Genomic DNA, 6,000 nt, shown 5'->3' on the forward strand with positions numbered 1-6,000 from the left:
GATCCTGTCGCCGCTGACCCTGCAGCCCTGCTCCAGCAGCATCGCCCAGCCCTGGGCTCTCCCCAGACCCCGCGGGCTCTCGCTGGCCAAGGCAAACAGCATCTGCCTTCGCTCCGTGGTAGAAACTTCCACACGTTGATGCCAAAGTGTTTCCAGAAATTTGAGAACACAGGAAAATCTTTGCATTCTAACTCTAGAAGGAAATAATAATTGCAACATAATTGTGTTAGTGCCAACTGCAAATTACCCGCGAGTGGAAAATGAGGAGGTTAAAAGCTGACTAAGTAAACAATGTAAATTAAAGACACAACAGCCGGCAGAGCTGTGCCTTACAAACAAAACTCAGGTTTAACCTGGAGAGGGAAAACAGTTTTAGGTCACTTGTGGATGCTGTGGGTGGCGTCGGCTCTCCCCCACGTACAGCCCCTAACGACCGCTGCTGGGTGACACCCTGCGGTTGCAAACCTGAAATCCAAATTTAGCCCACCCCACAGCCTACCAAGATCACAAACCCCAAATTTCTGGTTTATTGGAAATGCCCTGTGTGGTGAGGATGAGCAGCTGTGCCATGCCACCTCTGCTCCTGCGCGCCCTTGGGTCATTTAACCCTCTGCTGCGGCTGCTGCTGCTGCCGCGCCTGCAGGGAAGGCACCGCAGGGCTGGGGGAGGGCGGCACTTCACGGAGGGGCCGAGCAAATTGGGCTTGAACCGGCTGCGCTTCACGTGTAGGGGAAGGCTTCGACGCTGACATATGTATTCTTTATGATTATAACCCAGGGTTCCGCTGCTGCCTGAGCAAGGTGCTGCCGTGCTCCTCGCGGCACCGGCACCCAGTGCTGCTCACCCCCCGCCCTCCTTCGCGGGACAGGGGTGCCACGGGCGTTAGCCAGCTTTCAGGCATCACACCAGTCAAAAGGCACGTTTCCCAGTGTGCAGCCTGTCGGGGAGACCAGCCTGAGCTGGGACAGATCACCCTGAAGCCCCCCGGCCACAGTGCTGTGGCAGCTGTGCTGGAGGCATCGGTGGAGATGCCCAGCTGTGCCTGCGGTGCCCTTTTCTCTTTTTTTTTTTTTTTTTTTTTTTTTTTTGATGTGAAGGAAGGGAGGAATGAAGCCATATGTTTGGGGAGGTTGGGGATGGATTCCAGGAAAGTTTTGTTCCGGGTTAATGTTAAACATTTCACTGGCACTTTGTCTCCATGTGTGTGTATGTTGTGCGCGCATTGTGGGTCTTTGTTTCAAGTGGGCCGCCATAGTTACCTCACAGCGCTGAAAGTAAATAAACCTCCAACAAAGCATTTGAGCAGCTTTCATGGCTAAATTCACCCTCCCATCTCTTCCCCCCACCCCCCCCACCCCCCCCCCCCCCGCCTTTGCATAAGGGCCATTGGGGAAAGAAAGCAATGTTTATCTTTGAAGTGCAGAGCTGTGCTGAAATTCTCTGTATTGTTTTAATTACGGTGGGTTTTAAGCTGAATCCCAGACTTTCCTGGAGAGCTGAAGTTCCTCTTGTAAAATTCCCTGAGGCCTCTAAGGTAGGGCCCGTCCAGGAGCGATGTCCCTGGAAGGACACGTTGTGTGTCGGCCGGGCTGCAGCCCCGGTTGGTGTGTTTGAACCGTCCGGGGGGGAGGGGAGGGCGGCGCAGCCGGGGGGCACCTGCCCAGCGCCTTTTGCAGGGAAAATTCCCTCCTTGGTTCCCCTCCTCATTTTCATAGAAAAACGTCGTTTAGAAGGAAGTCTCCAGCCTGGTGAGAGATGACATAACAAGTGGCCACGCTTCCCAAGCACGGGGCTTCTGGCTAATTCTGAGCATCGTCACCAGGGGCCATCTGACCCGTTACTATTTATCTCCTACTTGGGTATTCTCTGGCTTCACACCATTTCTGCTCCTCCTCTGAACCTCTACCTACCCTTTCCTCCAGCCTTGCTCACTTCTTAAAAATGCCAAAGTTTCCAATTTTTCAGGTTTCTGTTTTGGGTTTCCTCTGCAAGCCATGGGCTCCTCTCCTGCCCCTGCTTTCTCCCGGCACCTCTGCTTCTCCCACCCAGTGATGGGCCCCCACATCCCTCCGGACAGAGGCGGCAGCGACATGAACCTTATCTCAACTTGTAAGCATTCCTGCTTGGCTGGGTGAGCACCTCCAAAGCGAGTGCTTCGCTGCTCTGATGCGGAGCATCTGCTGGAGCTGGCATTCGGGATTTAGGAAAGCAGCATTTATTCCGAAGAGGTTCGGGCAAACCAAAGTTTAGCAGCAGCATTTGGCCTTGCAAGGGCATTTCCACCTGCAGCTCAGCACACCTGCTAATGACCTACCGCAAGAAACATAAAGGACTGACTGCTGGCTTTCCTAGACACTAGTGCTGTAAAAAATGAGTATTTCATCCCTCATAAACATGCTGAGTGAGAGGCGTGTCTCATGTATCACCTAAATAGTGCTGTGAGTGTCCGCTCCGCGCTGGGCTGGATTCTGGCACCAGTGATGGATGGTGCTCTGATAAACAGATCAATAAGAAAATGCAGCCTGGGGGGCTGGAGGTGCGACAAAGCAACTGTGGTTTCTGAAATTTGCTGAGACCCTTATTAAATTCATTTGTGCTTCTGAAAACAATTGATGCCTTGTTGGCTTACACATAGCTGCGAAATATGGTCTGAAGAGGGCACGAAACGCAGCGCTGCCCCAGGAGAACAGCCTGTGGCTCTGTTGGAAAACCAAGAAGCAGGGAAATATAAAATGTAATTAGCTTTAAAAAAATAATAATCAAAGCAACCCACACCCTTCTGCCACCGAGCACATCAAAACCTGAGGCCGGGAGGCAAGCCAGGCTCCAGGAGGGCAGGTGTGGGTTTGTCCCAGTATCACAAAAGTAACTTTCCAAGCGATGTGATACTGAAACGGTGCGTGTTTGGGGCTGGCGTCTTTGCAGCCTGATCTTATTTGGAACATCTTTGCGCTTGGCCATCTCAGGAAGTGGAGCCCACAAACCATCCCCGGGCAGAGACGTTAAGCTACACCGGCTGTGCGTGGCTTGGGAACAAGCCCCAAAGCATCCCTGCTACAGGGACACAGGCTGTGGCCATGGCACCCAGGGCTGAGACTGGTTTGTCCCGTCTCTCTGCAGCCTCTCGGGCCAAATCCAGCCCTGATCTGTCTTCCCTTTCCCCGGCTGCCAGCGCAGCCCCCTCGCCCTGGTGCAGCTGGTGTGGTGCTGGGCTGGAGCACACAGCTGGGGTGGGCGTCGTGGGGCACCATGGCCACCCCAGCCCTGGTGGGAGCTGTTCCCTGTCACCCTGCCCGGGTGCTGCCAGCTCGGGCTGTGCTTGCGGGGCTGAGGCCACTGGTTTCTCAGAAGCCTCTAGATGGCAATGGCTTCCAGCACTGCTGAGGCATCTTTTCCCCAGCTGCCAGCAACACAGCTCACTGGGAAAACCGTGGTTTGTAGAGCCACCGGCTTTATTACCAGCATCACTTGCTTTTGCATCCTGCCTGGGAAGAAATGATGCTTTGAGCCTGATGTTATTTTTCAGCATCCTTTTAGTGTTGCTGCCTGCCAGTTCGCTATGCAGGAGGGACCTGGCTCCCGGCGTGCTGCTTTGGGAGCAAGGGGCAGGAGAGCACGTCCCAGGCCTGCCAGCAGCCCCGGAACCAGCAGGGGCCCAGCGTACCTAGAGAAAAAAATATTTAAATCACCTAATTTATTCCTAGCTGGCTAAAAAAGCCTTTTCCCTTTGCATCTGAATTTAAAAGCCTGTTTAAGTGCAGAAAGCGGCCACATAAGGAAGGTCTCACAGGTGGGTGCTGAGGTGGGCTGAGTTTGGGGAACTCCCAGTTTGGCCACCCTGGTCAGGAGCCGCTCACCGGGCGCTCGGTGCTGGGCAGGGGCCAGCTGGGTCCTGTGCAATGAGTGAGACCAGAGCAGCTCCAAGCCAGCAAACAGCAAATACCGGCCTCCCTCGGGGCTGGGCAGAGCATTTATCACGGCACAGCTTTGTCAGAGCAGCGACACAACCAGAGTGCTTCCACGCACGCACGGCACCGCAGCACCCCTGGCAGTGCCCAGCGATGGGCGCAGTAAATTGTATTTGTTGTGTTAAGAAAGGAGAGTGCTTCCAGCCCAGGGGACTGCTCACAGCAGCTGCCATGCAGATAATATGGCAAATATTGCCAGTTTTCTCTGATAAAATATAATAATCACAGCTTATTTCAGCCTCAGTGATGGGAGATAGAGCAAAGCAAGAGTCACCTTCCAGCTTTGTTTCCACATGCTCACACCTGTACACAGGCACTCTTTTTACTCTCTAATTTCCATCTCTACTTTCTGCAGGTCACTGAGCTGCTGCAGGAGCTGGCAGCAATACAGTGGGTTTTCACATGAGGACCCTCGATTTGCTGTAACTACTGCATCCTACCTCCAGCTAAGGACAAGGTTTGGCTCATCCCACAGCCCCGGCTCATCCCGCAGCCCCAGCTCATCCCGCAGCCCCGGCTCATCCCACAGCCCCGGCTCATCCCGTAGCCCCTGTTTGTCCCGCTACGCTGCCTTGTCCCGCTGCCCTGGCTCATCTCACTGTCCCCACTTGTTCCTCTGCCCTGGCTTGTCTTGCTGCCCTGGCTCATCCCGCAGCCCCTGCTTGTCCCACTGCCCTGGCTCGTCCCACTGCCCACCCTCTGCCTTCAGTTTCCCAGGTAATGACTTTTCTGCAAATATGGGTTCAGATTTTTCCAGGAGGGTGCCTGGGCTCTCTCTGCCCCCAGGTACACGCACTCTTTTCACCCCCATGAGAAGCTGGCGGGTGAAGGCGCAGCCCGTGAGTCAGGGTGGGAAGCAGGGGAGCCCCACAGAGCAGCCCCGTGCCCGTCACCCAGCCCGGCTGGGGCAGTCACCAGTTCCCCCCATAAATGGGGCTGCTTCTTCGCCCCAGGTCAGAAGCAGGGTGACCTGCTGGCATGCTGGGCACCAAAGAGCTTTCCCAGCATCTTGGGAGGACTGGTTTTCCCTGGTGAGATGTTTGCCAGGGCTTGAAGTTCACATGGCATCAAGGACAAAGAGCTGCAGAAGGGAGCAAGTAGAAAATTAGGAACTGTTACAGAAAATGACAAATCACTAATAATAAATAATGCAGTAAGAGGTAATTAATTATCTCTATTTATGCTGTGCTGCCTGGTTATTGATTTAGATGTGTTTTCAGCCTAGGCAGCCCTGACTCCTCATCTGTGGTTTTCCACCCTCCCGCTGTTAAATCCCACTGCGCTGCAGGTCTGTGCAGGACTCGCAGCCTCCTGGGCCGGGGACTAGTCCTGCATTTCGCCAGCACAGACCATCCTGCACCAGTGCCGGGCACTTCTGTGTCTTTCAGCACAGATGTGGCCACGTGTGTTCAGGTCAGCTTGCAGGGACAGGAAGATAACCCACGGCTGATCCCGATCCCGGAGGGTAGCAGCACGGACGTGGTCGATACCCCCTTGCCGGTGCAGTGATGTCAGAGACGCCAGATGCCTCTGTTGCTGCCTGATTGAACGGCGCCTAATGAGGTCACTTCCATAAAAGAGGCAATTATGTCCTGGGAGCCATTTGCTAACGTAATTACTCTGCTCTTCTGCCTGATTTTAGGGACTGGCTGAGAGCAAGGCTTGTGTGGAAAGCAGAGCAAGGAAGGCCCGTTCCAGCACTCACGCTGCAGCGCCTCAGTCCATCCGGAAGCTTTTCGGTTTCTCCTTCCCAGAAATGGGTCAGCTCAACTCCGGCTGTTCCGACCGGCAGCCTCTGCACCAAGAGCTGAGTTTCCCCAGCAGCTGCTGGTTTGGGCTGGGGTGGTGGGGGTGGGGGTCCCCGCCAGGGACAGGCTCAGCTGTCCCCAGGTGCATGGGATGCAGGGATGCGGAGCATCCTCACCTGCAGTACCCACGCAGCTCGGCTGCCGCCGCACTGCCAGGGGCAGGACTTAGGGCAGCCAAACGATTCACCACTCAGATGTGCTAACACATGTTCATCTCCGACTGC

The sequence above is a fragment of the Falco peregrinus genome, chromosome 13, assembly GCF_023634155.1.
Source record: "Falco peregrinus isolate bFalPer1 chromosome 13, bFalPer1.pri, whole genome shotgun sequence".
Classification (NCBI taxonomy): domain Eukaryota; kingdom Metazoa; phylum Chordata; class Aves; order Falconiformes; family Falconidae; genus Falco; species Falco peregrinus.